This window comes from Bombina bombina, chromosome 4, assembly GCF_027579735.1.
Source record: "Bombina bombina isolate aBomBom1 chromosome 4, aBomBom1.pri, whole genome shotgun sequence".
NCBI classification, from domain to species: Eukaryota; Metazoa; Chordata; class Amphibia; order Anura; family Bombinatoridae; genus Bombina; species Bombina bombina.
In genome coordinates, this window is record NC_069502.1 from 124,120,635 (window position 1) to 124,140,226 (window position 19,592).

Consider the following 19,592-nt stretch of genomic DNA (forward strand, 5'->3'; position numbering starts at 1 on the left):
CATCTCTTGGCAAGACTGCCTTTAATCAGTAATGTCAGCCCTTTTAAATATTTTGCCGGCTTTCATGACATGGCGACAGTTCCATTTTGAATATATCGCTGCATCGCGGCACTTTCGATCATCAGGGCCCCAGTGAGATGAGTGCTGCCTCCTGAGAAATGAGGCAATCTGGGATAGAGAAGTTAACCAGGAAGCACCCAGCACTGATATAAATTCACAGTTTGCAGCAAATACAGATTACATTTTTTTTACTACAGTTAACTTGTATTTGCATGTTTTAGTATACATTAATGGTCTATCAGTTAAATACGTTTGTTGTGAATTCTTAGCAAACTTCACCTGCTTACAGCGAGGTAAAATGCTTAGAGAATATAGCGAGGGCTGTGAGAGCGTTTTAGACACACCCAGTGGCGTAGCGTGGGTTGTCAGTGCCCAGGGCAAGGCAAGTATTGCGCGCCCCCCATCCCCATTTTAGATATGCTGCTTCTTCTTACATTTGGGACAAACCAAGCAAAGACCCAAGCCTGGTAGATCACATAAAGCAAGGGACACTGTCTCCTCTCCCACAAAATGCTCCCTTAACCATCTTTACTGGATAACTAACAGTTATTGCTGATGATACCCATATCCCCAAAATATGTCCCTTGTCATAAGCAGTTGCTAATCAGTAGCGCCTTACAAACAAAGCCATGAAAATAATATATTGGCAATACAAGAGGCAGTGGGTGAAGCCTGCAAGCATTATGTGCTATCCCCCTGTGATCAAACCCTGTCTGCAGCTCTCCAGAGCTGGGCAAATATATACAATATTAAATTTTAAGATTTATTCTCGTTTTACACATGGGGGAAAGCCCCCTTTAACCCCCATCTGGTGGTGACATGTCCTGATCTGTAAAACTTCATGGTACAAATACTGCAGACCACAGGGTGCACCCACCCCCACATTGCAGCAACCCATATTGTATATGTGGTGCAATAGGTTTTTGGTAAGTCGTTAAAAAGAGGAAAAGGGGACACACAGGTTGGCATCTGTTACATAAGGTTGTCCCTGCTGGGCAGACTGTCTTTTAGGTGCCAATGACATATAAAAGTGTGGTATATATTCTACCTTAATAAATATAACAATTGTAAGTAATCAATATAAAAGGGGAATGGGACAGACAACCCAGCATTACATACATATATGGGGGGAGGGTGTATGGTATTTAGGGGGGTGCTGTTAAATTTATTTACTAACACAAATTATAGTTATTTTTTTTTACTTTAAATGTAGTAAGGGTGGGTTTGATGTAAATAAAAAAGGCAATGAGCACCCAAACCCTAAAAATAGGTAAAAGTCCACACCTCAGGAGTCCAGCAAGAAATAGATTCAAGATGGTGAATTCATAGGACTCCTATGATAGGAGACAAACACAGTGAAATGCCTGGTGAGCAGCACAATCCTGGTGCCAGACAGCACACAAATCCCTAAATCTACTCCTGCCCTGGGAAGATCATGGAGGGGAAAAATCAAATACAGGAAACAAGGTCTCATTTTTGTCAACTGTCACAAATATACTTTTTTTGTGCAAGGACAAGATGGCGTAAGTTGTAATCAGAATCCGGTCAAACATGAAAGTATGGTCTCTGATCACCCCACCATCCCACTAACTAGGTAACTGGGGTTAACAAAAATGCAGAGCCCAGCCATGCTGCCACCAGTGCCACGGGTTTGAAAGAGATTTATTGCACTTTTTAAGGATTCCTCCCCCCACCTCTGCTTAGAGATCCTTAAAAAGTGCCCCAGGCAATGCATGGCATTCTGGCTCTGGGTCCTTTGTTGGAAGGGAACTTACTTGTTGGGTAATAATAGAACCGTAATTAAGCTGCATTTTACGTGTTGCTAGTATCAGGAAAAAACAGCGCTATAAGTAAGTCTGGTCCTGACACCTTACCTTTGTCGCGGCATCCCCACATTCCTGACGGGTCGCAGAACAGAGCTGGGGGCCTGTCAGAATTTTTAGCCTCCCTTCTTCCCTTTGCTAAATTGAGTCTGAAAGCGCCCCTCAGAATTATGCGCCCGGGGCAACCGCCCCTGTTGCCCCCCCCCCACGCTACGCCACTGGACACACCCAGGAAACTTACCTGTACCTACCACTCTCTCAGACTGACAGACTTATTTGACATAGAACAAAAATACAAAGTGCAAAATACACATAGAAATACAGTGAATAATATAAAGCACAAAGTATAAATACAACAAAATTGGACAAAGTGTAAATACAACAAAACTTACTTTTATTTAGTGCTATATTGTACTGTGCTTTTCTCCTCTTTCACATCCAGAAATGTAGGCAACAGCTATTAGAGAGAAATAGGGGCCGATTTATTAATGTGCGGGCGGACATGATCCTCTGTGGCAGATCATGTCTGCCCCACATCAATAAATGCAGACAGCGTATGCTGTCAGCATTTATCATTGCACAAGCATTTAGTGTGAAATGCTTGTGCAATTCCGCCCCCTGCACATTCTTGGGATGAATGCTGTCTGCCGCCACAGAGGTGGCAGATGAGTTAAGGTGCAGCAGTCTTATGACCTCACCCCGCTTCTTAACTTAAGTTTCCGGGGAGCCTGAAGACTTGCGCGGAAACAGCAGCATCCGCTGCTTAATAAATCGGCCCCATAGAATCATTTGCCTTGTGAGGGATCTTGCAATACTGGAGGAACATTTAACTTAATCTTATCTGACCACAGATCTTTAAAGAATTTAAGCCCTAGGTACTATTTGTAGTAAATAATGCAGCAGCAAAGATTAATTATTCAATGTTAATTATGGGGTTGTTTATTTGTTTTTGTTTTTCTTGTGAAAGATATTCCTATCCTGAATAAAACTTTTTTTTTTTTGTCTTGTGGAGGCATTTCCAGGGCAACCAATTGAACTATGGGAGGTCTTGTGGCAGCAAATGCATTTCCTGGTGGAAATATATGTTTAGGGACATTAAAATACTTTTAAATGTTAAGCGATATGTATTAAAAAAAATAATAACATACTTTAATTATTTATTTGTCCCCTTTTCTGTAATTTATTTCTGAAAATTGTGGGCCTTCCGATTCCTTATAAAAGCGGAAGCACAAAATGCAGACTTACACTGCTATATTCAACACAGCCATTGATTACAGACCTTAGTGACCCACTTAAACATAAACCTAGATTACAACATGGTGGAATCCTTTATTTTATGGAAATGAAAACTTTATACTAATAGCGCTTATATTTTTGAATTCCACCTGTAATCTACACCTTAGTGTTTAATGTCCCTTTAAGCTGTTTAATTGCTGCTTTTTCATTTGCACTAGGGGGGTGTGCATTCAGGTGTTTCATTATAAAACAAATGCTGAATATGGCTACTGACAGCAATATTTGGCTTTTTTTTGGACCCGGATTTCTTCTTGCGAAAGCGCTGTGGATTTGCACAGATCTTTGTATGTTGCACTTTCACAAGAAGAAAAATGGCAAATAATTTTCACTATAAAAATTAGACATACTTTGTCGACGGCCGACCTGGATTCCCTGAGAGGCACCATTTCCCTATCCGAGGTTATACAGGTAATTAGGCATCTCAAGCCGCTTAAAGGGACATGAAACCCACATTTTTTCTTTCATGATTTAGAAAGAGAATACAATTTTAAACATCTTTCTAATGTACTTCAATTATCTAATTTGTTTTATTATCTTGATATGCTTTGCTGAAAAGCATATCTAGATATGCTCAGTAGCTGCTGATTGGTTGCTGCACATAGAAGCCTCGTGTGATTGGCTCACCCATGTGCATTGCTTTTTCTTCAACTAAGGATATCTAAAAAATGAAGCAAAATAAATAATAGAAGTAAATTGTAATGTTGTTTAAATTTGTATTGTCTATCTCAATCATGAAAGAAAGATTTTGGGTTTAGTGGCCCTTTAAGGCCCCAGGCCCTGATGGCTTTCCCTCTCTGATCTATAAAACATACAGGGCTGAATTATCCCCCCTGTTACAACGTTTTTTCCACACGGCTGGCACGCAAGGCTCATTTTGCAGGGAATTTCTAGAAGACACAATTATTACTATCCCAAAGCCCGATAAGGATCCATGTTTATGTTCCAGTTACAGGCCAATCTCCCTTATAAATACAGATATTAAAATCTACTCAAAAATTTTAGATAATAGAATTGCTACACTACTCCCCAATCTAATTAATGAGGACCAGGTGGGCTTTATGCCCAATCGAGAGGGTCCAGATAACACCAGGCGCTTGCTTAATATTGCTATGGAGGCCACCAGACTAAATAAACCCTTCTCGATTCTATCATTGGATGCCGAGAAGGCATACGATAGGGTCAGATGGGAATACCTCTGGGAGGTCCTGGAGGCATTTCGGTTCCAAGTAGAAATGCACTCTCATATACAAGCTCTGTACTCTTCCCCTTCAGCAAGGGTTAGGGGTATGGGGTTTTGCTCTGCTCCATTTTCACTGTCCAACTGTCTTGTTTGCCCTGGCTATAGATCCCCTCGCCGAACTCATTCGCCGGGAACATTCTTTGGAAGGTATTACCTTACACAGTACTTCCCACAAAATTGCACTTTTCGCAGATGACATCACCATTTTTTCCTCTTCCCCTAAAGATACTCTTTGGTGATATGTCTTTCTACACATTAAACCTTACAAAAACCGAACTCTATTCATGGGCATTCCCCTCCGACCATGTAAACACACACAACTTCCAGAGTAGAAAGGAAAACATCAAGCATTTTGGGATATACATCTCAAACAACATTACTCAGCTTATCCAGGACAATTACACCCCATTGTTATCTGAAATGATATCCCTGACCTCCAAGTGGAACCTTCAGGTGGTGTCATGGTTGGGCAGGATTACTGCCCTCAAGATGTCATTTCTTCCAAAATTGACATATTTGTTTAGGTGTCTTCCACTTCGGCTTCCTAAGCACCTGCTAATGCAATTCCAGAGCGGGTTCACCAGATACATCTGGCGTGGGAAGCCAGCCAGAGTTGCTCATAAAGTTCTGCAGTTTCCTAAGTCCTATGGGGGTATTGCATCGCCCTCTATAATCTGATATTATGAATCTGCTATGCTCACTCATATATCGCTTTGAGGAATTATCAATCCCACTAGCAAATGGAGCACTCTGGAGCAAGCATCTTTGCCCAATCATGTTCATCTGCGGGACCTTATTTGGATCCCTCCTCACTGTCGACGACACCTCTACATCGACAATAAAGTAATTAAGGAATGCTTACTTATTTGGGACAAACTCAGGCATTAATCTGGGGTAGCACCACATCCATCACCCATTCACTCTATCGCAGGCCTCCTTTAAGGTCTCCCTGACTCTCACCCTAATACCTGGACCAATCTGGGGCTTACGAAGTTTAAGGACCTGCTGGTCCCCCAATCACCAAACCATTCCCCCCCCCCCCCTTACCCAGCTTGTGGGTTCTCAGGCAATCCCCCTAAGCGACATTTTGAATTTACTCGATTTAAGAGCATACTTTGCTCTAGGGGATTCTCCCCTTCCCCATCCTCTGACTCCCTGGGAAGCTAGGTGGCAAAGAGGTGGGAAGCTGTTTAGACCTATGTCCCAACACTATCCGTTAATGGAAGGGGCACTGCCCATAGATAAGGCACCCCGTTTATTGAAATGGGAATACACACTGCACACTTATTTTCCTTCACAGATATGGGCTAGAGCATTCGACCTTACCTCCAAAGCCATCCACTGCACAACTCTATTTGAAACATTCTACAAATTATTATCACATTGGTACTTTGTTCCCACGAGATTGTTTAAGTTGGGTCTAATTATTTCCCCTCTGTGCTGGAGGTCTTGTGGCCTTCATTGCGATTCCCTTCATATTTGGTGGGGATGCCCTAAAATTAAGTTATTATGGAACAGGGTCTTCGCGACTGTTGAAATTGGGCATCCGGGTTCTTAAGTCTCCGGAAACTGCCCTTCTCCACATAGGATTGCATCGTCTCCCCAAATATCAAAGCTATTTATGTATCTACTTTTTCACTGCCACAAAACTAGCTATAGCTAGATCCTGGAAAAAAGAAAGGCCCCCCGAATGGAACTCTATCTGAAACTGAACTCTAATGAAATCATGGCTTATATTAAAGCTATGGAAAAGAACGTATTTTTTACACTTTCAAAAGAAACTCAGCACACCTTAATGCAAAAAATAAGGCTTAATTTTATTACAAAGTGCCTAAATACATATTCTTCAATATAAAAGAATCCAAAAACTTTCAGTCCATTCACACATGCAAAACACATTCATACATAAAAAATGATCAAGATTCAACTCAGGCGTCCCTGGAAGAATCAATATAGGGCTGTCATAAAACTGCTGTTGTATATTTTAAAGTCTGTTTTGAAAAGTTCACTTCAATGTTGCAATGAGCAGTCCTGTGGACCTGCAGAACTTTCGAAAATGTATCCAATGTATTATCTTTGATGTACTCTATAAGACAAAACAGCTGTAAAAAGTTCACTTTTTTAGTTACAAACGTATCCTCTTAAATGTGAGGTTTAATTGACAATTCAAGGGCTGTGATGATTATAATTCTCTTGTACAAAGAACACCCTTTCGTGACAAGCATAAGCACATCAATATGTTAGTGCGTATTTCAGCAAAGCAGAAGCCGTTACTTTATCCAGCATATGTGTAAAAGTTAATCTGTGTTTTCACTCGATACACTCTAAGGCTTTTTAAAGTTCCCCTCTTCCAAACCACACTCGCGGTAGGGTAATATTCAGCCTGAGTACAGCTATATAACGATTCTCACAGTTCATGTCAAGATAAACATATGCATAGAATATACAGCACTTCCCAGCACTAGTGTGTTAATGAATTAGTGCGTCTCTAACAAAGTAGAAGGCGTAAATTAAGTCAGCGTGTATATCACCATTCATCTGTATAAGCTGGTATTTCGTCTGAGTTAGTAGCAAAGCTGGCCAGTTAAAACATGCATGTTAATTAACTTTTATGATACTTGCGGTTCCGTGTCCTTTCAGTCAGATGAAAAATGCTCCCGACTTTTATCCACTCATGCGGACGGGAGAACCAACACCACCTGTTTCGATCTTGTATCCTGATATAACAACGGCTCTGTCTTCAATTGTTTGTCTTTGGCATCAAAGTCCTTGCATCGGAAAGCAGTTTAGTGAACAGCCCTTACACTCCGACGCGCGTTTCGGGACTCCGCCCTTTTTCAAGGAGTATACGTCATCACGGAAATGGCCTCTTTTAGAAGGGCCCTCATGTAATCCTATTGGCGCATTTACACACACCTCTCTTGTACGTCACCCATTCAAAATACAATGTGACAATAAACAATATATCTAAATCTATGTTAAAAAACTAAGTGTAATATTCTAACTTCGAAACTCTGATTCATCTTGATACAGCAATGATGCAACCATATATCGTAATCACAAATTGCAGACTGAATTTTTATCGATAAAGACTAAATGATCTATAACTAATCTGCCTTTTGTTACGTGAATATCTTTGAACCAGATATTATTTGCAGACCTCTTTGTTGGGGATTAAATTATCCAAAAGCTTGAAGGATATTTTATTATATTCAGTCTTCATGAACTCCAATTGGTTTTGATATAGCATATATGATAAGGTGTCAATAAAATGAAGTGAACTTTTCAAAACAGACTTTAAAATATACAACAGCAGTTTTATGACATCCCTATATTGATTCTTCCAGGGACGCCTGAGTTGAATCTTGATCATTTTTTATGTATGAATGTGTTTTGCATGTGTGAATGGACTGAAAGTTTTTGGATTCTTTTATATTGAAGAATATGTATTTAGGCACTTTGTAATAAAATTAAGCCTTATTTTTTGCATTAAGGTGTGCTGAGTTTCTTTTGAAATAGTTATATGGTAGAATTGGAGGTTTTACTGTACTCTTGCACCCTGTATACAATTATTTTTGCTTACATTTAGTTTGTTGATTATAGATAGAACTTGGTAGTGGTGCTGTGACTAACCAAATTTATATGGGAAAATTGGTCAAGCCTATTTAAACCCCATTGGCAACCCGCAGTCTCTATGTGATGATAAAAAATAAAAATAAATAAACAAATAAATAAAAAAATAAAAAGATGTAAAACAGGAGCCAGTGTCTGCCCCCCCCCCCCTCCTCCCCCGTCTTCCCTTCCCTCCTTCCCCAAGTATAAGCCTAACTTATGTTCTCATTTTGGTTGTAACATTTCTGTTTGCTCTTGTTGGTTTTTTTTTTCTTTTTTGGGACACTTTGCAAGTGTTACTCTGTGTTAATTGATTTATCTTTCTTCAATAAAGCTCTTTGAAACCAAAAAAAAAAAAAAAAATTAGACATTTTTTTCTGAACGAATTTGCGGAAAATATTCATCTGTAGCACTATTCGTTATTTGTTTAATTTAAAACCAAATGAATACTGAATATTTGAGTAACATTTACATTTGTTTATGTTAAACAAATATAAATGTTACTTCTCCTTTAATACAGGCTCTGGGATCTGCCTCGCTAAGCTTCCTATTAACGTGGCCCAGGGGTCTGTGAAGAAGGGTTGGGATTAGTGTGATAGAGGCCAGTATTTAACCCTTTAAAGCTAATTTAAAGAAAACTAATACTGACAAATGTCTTCAGTATTTGTTAGCTTTCTTTAAAATAGTGCATTCATTCTTATATTTGTTTAGTGAAAACTAAACAAATATCTGTGTTTTTGTCATGAACTCGCATTCGTAACAAAACAAATGCAAAAGCCTAATAAAAATGATGTCAACAAAGAAACCATGAGTTGAAGATTTTCAGTGAGTAACGCACTCACCTTTAACATACGCCTGCATTGAACAAGTGTACTGTTTCAGTCTAGATTGAATATAACAAGCTAATTGGATTCTGGAGTTTTAATTGCATATCAGTTTATTAACAATTTAAAGGGACATTAAACATAAATTGTAAGTTGCTCGATAATGTACCTTCGTATCCGAGAAGATTTTTGCTGAGTAATGCAGCTTTATTTTGTTAAATGAGTATATGGTGTTGTTTTTTTCCAATGATTTCCCTTTCCCCCAGAAAAAGGACTTTTGCTAACCAATCACAAACTAATACACATATATATATATAGCAACATTTTAAATTAGGGGGAGATAAAAGGTGAGTTTAAAATCCTCCACTACGCACAAAATATAGAAAAAATAACTCATTGTGTAGTTCATTAACAAATCTAGACAGGCCCAGAGGCTTGTTTTCCCACAGAAAACCTCTGAATTACATTGTTTCCAATGCAGCAAAGGATTCTGGGTAAGATATGCAAATTAAGTACACAATGACACACCTTTTTATTTCAGTCTGCTTTTCAGCAGGTTCCCTTTACGCCAAAGTATCAATTGTTCACACAGCTTATAAACTTAGCTAGGTTTAGTGCAGTGATTCATAACCATCCCAGGACAGACTGTTTCGTGGTTTTTGCCACTCATCAGCTGGGAGAAGGTTAGAATCACTGCTGGGTGAAGTTGATTCCAGGCAGAATACAACAACATTTTAAATTAGGGGGAGATAAAAGGCGAGTTTAAAATCCTCCACTACGCACAAAATATAGAAAAAATAACTCATTGTGTAGTTCATTAACAAATCTAGACAGGCCCAGAGGCTTGTTTTCCCACAGAAAACCTCTGAATTACATTGTTTCCAATGCAGCAAAGGATTCTGGGTAAGATATGCAAATTAAGTACACAATGACACACCTTTTTACTTTAGTCTGCTTTTCAGCAGGTTCCCTTTACGCCAAAGTATCGCTGTTCACACAGCTTATAAATATAGCTAGGGTTAGTGCAGTGATTCATAACCATCCCAGGACAGACTGTTTCGTGGTTTTTGCCACTCATCAGCTGGGAGAAGGTTAGAATCACTGCTGGGTGAAGTTGATTCCAGGCAGAATACAACAACATTTTAAATTAGGGGGAGATAAAAGGCGAGTTTAAAATCCTCCACTACGCACAAAATATAGAAAAAATAACTCATTATGTAGTTCATTAACAAATCTAGACAGGCCCAGAGGCTTATTTTCCCACAGAAAACCTCTGAATTACATTGTTTCCAATGCAGCAAAGGACACTGCACTAACCCTAGCTAAGTTTATAAGCTGTGTGAACAGCGATACTTTGGCGTAAAGGGAACCTGCTGAAAAGCAGACTGAAGTAAAAAGGTGTGTCATTGTGTACTTAATTTGCATATCTTACCCAGAATCCTTTGCTGCATTGGAAACAATGTAATTCAGAGGTTTTCTGTGGGAAAACAAGCCTCTGGGCCTGTCTAGATTTGTTAATGAACTACACAATGAGTTATTTTATATATATATATATATATATATATATATATGATTTGATCATGAATTGTTGATTGCACATGTACAGTTAAAGATATTGGGGTAGACTCTTCCTTTAAGGTGATTTAGCACTGATTCAGCTTAGTCAATTAATAATAAAGTATGAAGCAGGTATTTAAACTGGCATATATTCCTTTTCATCTCATCTGATATATATATATATATATATATATATATATATATATATATAGATTAGTAAAAAAATATAAATGTATGGTGGTGCACAATTTGCTCAAAATTCCATTGCTTTTAAACTGTGCTAGCTGTCCCAATTAATATGAAATACAACTAAAAAAGAAAGGATTGAACATATGTCTAAGTCAATCAAAGCGGGACACAGGCTGCACAAAGTTAATCAAAAGCTTTTATTACCATAAGGCTCTAACAGTTTAAACAGCCGTCTACCCTCCACCCTATTCCTAAGAATGTGCAACTAAAACCTAGTTGATTACATAAATGTTAAAACAAGCCGGCCGGCTAGCAAGTCAAATTGCAACAAATACAATATGTATCAGCTATGATGTATGAGACCGTAAAAATATGAACATTTTCTCATATCAAAACTTCCATATAGTCCATATTATTTTTCACAACATTGTCATTCAAGATCAAGATGCCTATATACAGGAGGTAAATAGACAGCTATCAGTGCAAGAGCAATATGAGAAAGTGACTCATCATGATTATGATAGGTCATGTAATGAACTAATCTTTCTCTTGAATAGAGCAAGAAGAGAGGGTTTAATCAATACAAAGGAACATCAGGCACTGGTTAATCCCTATCCAGTATTACCAACGTTCTACTGTATACCCAAGGTGCATAAAAACTTGAAAAGTCCACCTGGTCGCCCAATAATTTCGGGCATAGGTGGACCCACCGAAGGTATCAGTAGATACGTTGATTACTTCCTGAGACCCTTTCTCGAGTCCCTGTCGTCCTATATTAGTGACACAAGTGACGTTTTAAAAAAGCTTGATAAGATCACAGTTGAGCAAGATTTGCTTTTAGTGACTCTCGACGTAGAGTCCCTGTACTCGTCCATCCCTCATCAGGCAGGCCTAAATGTAGCCAGATATTTTCTGGAATTGAGGGGGGATGAGTATAGGGAGAACACAGAATGGATCTTATGCCTGTTAGAATTAGTTCTAAAGAATAACATCTTTTCTTTTGATGGCAGACTATTCAGGCAGTTGAGAGGAACAGCCATGGGTGCAACATGCGCTCCGACGTACGCATGTTTGCACCTGGGCTATTGGGAGACTAAGTATGTCTTCCACGAACTTTCAGAGTGGGTCGATAAGCACATAGTGCTTTGGCTGAGGTTCGTGGACGACATTCTAATCCTCTGGAAGGGAGATGATAGGTCTGTCTATGAATTTGTGAAAATTCTTAACAATAATGATTTAAATTTGTTTCTCACATATAACATCAGTTCTGATAGTGCTATTTTCCTTGACTTAGAAATATCTAAACAAAACAACATACTCCATACAAATATCTATCGTAAAAAGACAGCAACTAATAGCTTATTGCAAGCAAGCAGTCACCACCCAGAGCCACAGAAAAAAGGTGTCCCTAAAGGCCAATTTTTAAGGCTGAAGAGATGTTGCTCTTCACCAAAGGTGTTTGAAGAACAAGCACAAATAATGGCAGATAGATTTTTGTCTAGAGGATATTCACGTAAAATAGTCAAAAAGGCTTGGGTGAGAGCAAGGAAGACATGTAGAAGTGACCTTTTATACTCAAAAAAGAAAGACAACAGTGAAACACAGGTGAGATTAATTACGAAATATAACTCACACTGGAACAAGCTGAAGCACATTCTCAATAGCCATTGGCATATATTATCTGATGACACGTCACTCCAGGGATGCATATCAGAGTACCCGCTATTGACAGCCAGGAGAGCTCCAAGTATCAAAGACATGCTGGTTCACAGTGAGTTCAAAAGGGAGGAGATGAAAAACTGGTTAACAGTTAAACAACACAGAGGAGGTAGCGGTTAACAGTTAAACAACACAGAGGAGGTAGCGCACCATGTGGACATTGTGTCTACTGCACATATATGAAGAGATCAAACACTTTTAGCACCCCAACAGGAAGCAAGGTATACTATGTGAGGGAAAGAATTACATGTACTTCCAAAAATGTCATATATCTACTGAACTGTCCATGTCCCAAGTTCTATGTAAGTAAGACCACCAGAGAGCTGAAAATTTGTGAACATAAAGACAATATTAAAAATGGGGACATGGACAGCCCAGTTGCAAGACATTTTAAGTTTTTTCATAACTCAGACCACACCAAGCTGCAAATTATGGGCATTGAGCATTTAAAACAGAACAGGCGGGGGGTCATCTCGATAGAATAATTTTGCAGCATGAATCAAGGTGGATCTTTAGGTTAAATAGAGTATGCATGTTTCCTGTAGAGTAAAATATCTCTTGTTGCACTAAACCCCTTTAACTGCATATCGATAAGATAAGTAAATAGTCTTATTGACACAAGGATAAGATACGTTAATATTCATGCTGATATAAGACGTGCTATATGCCAACTATTGTTATTGTTATAGGTGCAAAGATGTTTGTCTCCTGGAAAAGTTTGAAATAAATTGTGTTCTGATTTGCAGAGAGAAAGCAGTTTTAGCAGTCTATAGCCCATTGTGCATGATTGTGGTCACAGATGGGTTATGTTTGAACAACATGGAGCATTGACAAATCCGATTTTCAAATATGAAGCTGCAAGATAATTCGGTACACATAAAAGCCATGATGTGGTAGTTGTAAATAGTGAATATAGTAATGATCAGTTCCTACATTGTGCAACTTGATGCCGTGTTGAAAAACATTTGTTTAAAAATCAGCTGTTATGCAAACGAATGCTGTTCTAGGGGTGGACTTTTGAGCCAATGGTAGTATAAAGTCTGATACACACCCCTCAACCAATACATCTGATGAGGCCCCGATACTCAGCCCTATGTGGGAGGGGAGAAACGCGTCATGATTGAGCATGCACAGGAGGTGAACAGCTGAGAACCAGCCAGCGAAATTTGAATCTGAAGCGTACATGGCGGTAAGCAAGCGAAGAGGCCAGAAACAAACAGAGAACTTTTCAGATTGATCCGACTGGGAAGCAGGTACAGCTGAAGTTATTTCTTTATAAGGCTTGAAAGTCTTGCGGTTGACAGCCTGGTCTGTCCTGCCATGGTACATTGTGCGTTGTCTATCTAAGTGATTTGAGTTGTTTATGGAGCCAGTCATATGCACGGAATGATATAATACAGCAGTATTGATGTTGCTACATTGTGCAGATATCTGAAGGAACCATACAGACCAGAGTGTGTTTTTGACACTAATGTGCCTGGACTTCCGAACTTTCCTTAACATTAAGTACAACTGCAAATTTAGGGGCCCTGTGAAAAATAATATGGACTATATGGAAGTTTTGATATGAGAAAATGTTCATATTTTTACGGTCTCATACATCATAGCTGATACATATTGTATTTGTTGCAATTTGACTTGCAAGCCGGCCGGCTTGTTTTAACATTTATGTAATCAACTAGGTTTTAGTTGCACATTCTTAGGAATAGGGTGGAGGGTAGACGGCCTGTTTAAACTGTTAGAGCCTTATGGTAATAAAAGCTTTTGATTAACCTTGTGCAGCCTGTGTCCCGCTTTGATTGACTTAGACATATGTTCAATCCTTTCTTTTTTAGTTGTATTTTATATATATATATATATATATATATATATATATATATATATATATATATATATATATATCTAATGATTGCACTCTCTGGGTTTAAGACACAGCAAAATTTAATGCGTGACGTTTCGGGGCATTCACCCCTTCCTCAGACAACCATAAAGTGACCAAAAAAGTGTTTAAATAATATAACAGGCTCCTCCTACTTCCTCCACAACCAATCACAAAGCTATCTTACTGGATACTATCATCATAAAGCAAAACTTAATAAGCATAACAATATGCAATAAATATCATAAGTGAACAAATACATTTCAAGATATAGCCCCTGTGCACATTGTGTATAGACTGTGACTCAACATATATATAAACAATGGAGGTCTGCATTTAAAATATAAATACACAATCAGATAGAATAAAATGTCAAATCATAGTTAATCATGCCCTATAATCACATATCATACGCCTCTCTATATCTCTTTCTATTTACATAAGAACATACACAGTATCAATGTATCATAGACGCCATTACCAAACTCTGGCAGCGTGGAAACATCTGATAGTGCGAGTTGGGGGGCGTATCCCGTGAGGTCATACTCTTAGTCACCAGGATCAGCCAATCAGACGGCCGTGTTTACGATCCTGTGTCAAGCCACAATCCCCATCACACAGTCGTATGTAGCCAGAGACCACTATCAGCTATGTATAGCACCATATAGTTACGGCTGGCCTTAATCTATACTCACTGTACATGTCATCGATAATTACAGCACATAAACAATCTCAGCTATACACAGCCGCTAGCCTTGAACTTATACTAAGTGTTAATGACATCAATATACATAGCGTTAACGGATGCTAATACTGTGTATTGGCAATCAGCTCTTTTACAGCCCATTAAATCCCTAATCTTAAAAATAAAAAAATATAAAAAAAAATCCTAACACTAAGCCCCAAATAGGTACTCAGCGTTCCTGAAGTCCAGCGGTGAAGGTCTTCTTCCAGGCAGCTCCATTATCTTCTATCATCATCTGGAGCAAAGGTGGCACAAAGCGGTTTCCCCCGATGCGCAGATCTGGAGCGCAAGTCCTCGGCGGTGTTCTTCAGCTACGTGGAGGCTCCACTTCATCTGATCTCCGGCGTACACTAAAAATTGAATGCAAGGTACCGCATTCAATTTGGGGTAACTTGCATTCCTATTGGCTGAAATTTGTTCAAATCAGCCAATAAGATTTCAGTAGCTCTCATCCTATTGGCTGATTTCAAAATTTCAGCCAATAGGAATGCAAGGTACCCCAATAAATATGGGGTAACTTGCATTCAATCTTCAGTGTGCGACAGACGATCGCATGAAGAGGAGCTGAAGACCGCTGTTGAGATCCGCCGCTGAGGATCCGTGCATTGGGGAAGCCAGCTCCACACCTCCTGTAATGCTCATGGGATATTCCGCTATCAGACCAAACTTGGCCAGTAGTCTTCTTATCCTGGCGTCAAGTGGAATGATAGGAAATATCCCAGAGCAGGGAGAGTTTGTGAAATGAGGTAAGCAGTACTCACAGCAGGCAGGACAGTCCTCAGCGGCAACAGGAAGACAATCTGGCAGTATAGCAGTTCAGGGGTAAACCAATAGAAGTTCTGATTCGAAATGGATTAAACCTGATCCAAGGGGAGTTCCATCCAAAGCAGTTATTTTAAGACAGTGTATTTCTGCAGAAGAGTTAACCCTGCCTGAAAACGGTGATCCAGAAACTTTCCAGCTGCCCCTGAATCAATAAAGGCCTGAGTGTGGACAGATTTCTGAAGAAAGGAGAGGGTAACAGGTACCAGGATTCGAGAAGCGGGAGTGGATTTTGTAGCGACCACGCTTAGAGGAACCCCAGTTTTATCCTCTAAGCAAACAATCCTTGAGTTGGTGTGAATTAGAACCACAATAGAAACACAGTCTCAATCTCCTTCTTCTCTGTCTTTCAGATTCTGTGGGTTTCAGGGAGGAAAGATCCATGGGTTCCTCTACAGGGGTAACTGGAGGTGCTGAATTGGTAGAGGATAGTTTAGAGACTGAACGGGTAGGAGGACGAGAGGGAAGGATTCTGCGAGTTCTGTCTCTCTCAGATTTTCTCTCTTGAAAGCAAGAATCCAGATTAATACAAAGTGTTATGAATTCATCCAGGGAAGAAGGGACATCACTGTCAGTATATAGCAGGGTTATAATACAATTTATTTATTCTTTAAAATAACCTCCAATTAAAATGTATATACAAAACAATTTAAATTAATGTTTATTCCTAAATTCTTTAGATTAGTTAAAATTTATATACACATTGCAATATATTTATGTAGAGACCAGATTATGAATCAAATGATACACGCTTATGCTATTCTTTACAAAGATCATAAAAGATATACCTTTAAAATTAACTTTACACACAATAAATCACATTTAAATACCACAATAAAATACCAGAGGTTGTATATATTATTTTTTTTTATTATTTTATTATTATTATTCAGACAAATACAACAGGCTTATCATACAAAGCAGTGAATATCCATTCAATACCATAACATGTCATAATACTTTCAAACGCAGTATCCTATTCCACAATAATATACTGATATCAGTGTAACCCACTGTTACATTATGCATTAGGTGCCTTATCGAAATCAATTGCGATAGCTCTCTTATTACTACATCATTAAACAATACAATCTGTGACAATTCTAAATCCATATTTATTGTCCCCTTTTTACTATAGCTATTTTTCTCAGTGTTTCACCTTATTTTAAAAATATGGCTTTTAGCATCTATCTAACATAATTACCCTCTTAATTCCCTTCATTTCACAGTCTACCTCTGTGAGTATTTTCCTATTCCTCCAGCAGTCAACTTAAATACTACTCATCTGTTTATAAAACCTAGCTTATCAAACAGAAAAAAAAAAACCTCTCTTCCTCTCTCCGCCCTCCCCCCCCCCCCCCCCCCACCATCGCCCCAATCATCTCCTAAATTTCATCCAAACTGGGCCAATCTCCTCTAAGTCTACCCTCCATTATTATTTCAGAATTAATAAATGGTATCAATATTTGTTTCTGCTCACTCGGGTCAAGCGCTTTTATATATATTTGCCATTTATTCAGGAATCCTTTTAATCTATTTGACGAATCTAGTTTGACATCCCATTGTTCTATCCTCAGCTGTCTCTGTATTTTATTCTTCAACTGTGTGATAGTAGGACCCTTTTTATTGATCCATTGCTCTAATATACATTTCCTTGCTAGAAGAATGATCACTACTATCAAATTTTGTTCTTTGCAATGAGCCTTATCCCATTTCAACAAACATATTTGAGCTATTCCTAAATGTGTTTCTATCTTTAGCTTCTGTTTAATCCAATACTGTATTCTGCACCAAAAGTATTTAATCTTAGGACAATTATAAAAGTAGTGGATAAACTCTGCATTTTCCTTTTGACATTTATTACACCTATTATCAAATTCTGGGTTCCATTTTATTATTCTACGTGGCGTAATATAATCTCTATGTAATAATTTTAGCTGTGATTCCCTAACGGGCATCGTAAGAGTAGCTTTTTTAACTGCTTTTAGACTATCAGTTATTTGTGTCGGTGTTAGACTCTCCGCAACATCCACGCTCCATTTATCTGCCAATGCCTCCAATCCATCCCTGGTATTCCTGAAATTCAGGTTTCCATAAAATCCTGATAATGAAAAGGACCTATTTTCGTATTCCGTTTGTGATGAATTAAAAATCGGGATATCCCAAAACTTAATGTCCCTTTTTATTAAATTCATAATATAATATCTTGTTTGTAAATAAGCATAGAAGTGTGTTCTGTGCAACTCATATTTAATCTGTAAATCCTGAAAAGCCAGGACTGTTTTATTTAAAGGGTCCAAAACGTCTCCAACCCTTTGAAGTCCTTTCTCTTTCCAGATATGAAAAGGGCTTGTATCAAGCCCAGGTGGCAATTCACTGTTCCCCATTAGTGGGATATATTTAGGAGAAGGACATGATCAATTCAAATATTTATGTGCTAATCTCCAGGCTGTTAGAGCATCTTTGTATAATAAATGAGATTGTATATTTGTTGGCAAGTCCCTATGTTGACTATATGGTAAAAAAGATATACCTACTTCTCCAAGAACTGCTTGTTCTAATGCCTCTTCATAGAAATGATGTGAATTTAATTGCCAATCCATCACGATACGTGTTAGAGCTGCCCAATTGTATAGCCTGAAATCCGGTAGGCCCAGGCTCCACTTAAAAAAGGTGCACATAACTTTTTAAGCGCAATTCTTGCTTTTTTCCCTTTCCATAAAAAATTTCGTACTGCACTGTTTAAGTTGTGCAGATCTCTTTTTATCAGAAGAACCGGAAGCATCATAAGGGGATATAGAATTTTCGGTAATATTACCATCTTAATAAGATCTACTTTCCCAGCTAACGTTAGAGGCAGATGATGCCAACTCTCCAATATAGCCACCATTTCTGCACACTGCTTAGAAATATTTAATTTATATATAGCAGAAGGATCATTAGATAGATGTATACCCAAGTATGTTAAAGTTTGATCTACTTCTTTGAATGGAAAATTATATTTATGCTTGTCCTTGCTGCTTTTATTTAACCACAAAATCTCAGATTTTGCCATGTTAGCTTTATATCCTGCAATTTTCCCAAATATCTCCAATACTTGTATAATTAATGGTATATATCTCACTGGATCTTCTACAAACAATAGCATATCGTCTGCGTAAAGCGACAGGTGTAATCTAGCCCCTCCTATTCCCAACCCTGGATACGACATTCTCAATTTTGTAACTAGAGGCTCAAGACTAAAATTAAAGAGGAGTGGCGACAAGGGACACCCCTGTCTAGTTCCTCTTTGCAACTTAACCCCTGTTGAGAAGACTCCATTTACCAATATATACGCTATCGGGGTGGAATATATACTCTGTATTAGCGACAGAAAAGGGCCCTTGAAACCAAACCTCTCCAGGGTTATGAACAGATGATTCAATTCTATCCTGTCGAAGGCCTTCTCTGCGTCCAAGGACAGCAGGAAGGCCTCCGGCAGAGTATTTAGCCCCTCCTTAGAGGGATCTACCCAGAAATATGAGATAGCATGTAAGATTCTTCTTAAATTTTTTACTGATGTTCTTCCATGCATAAAACCAGTCTGTTCTGAATTAATCAGATCTGGTAAAATAGTTTTTAATCTTTCCGCTAGTAGCTTCATTAGAATCTTATAATCAGCATTAAGCAACGAGATAGGTCTATACGACTCTGGTTGCTCTTCCTGTTTTTTAGGCTTCAAAATTAAGGAAATATAGGCACTTGAGAAAAACTGTGAAGGTGTTTTTTTCCCCCAAAAATATTCGTTGTAAAGTCTACATAATGGTGGAATTATTTGTGCTCTTAA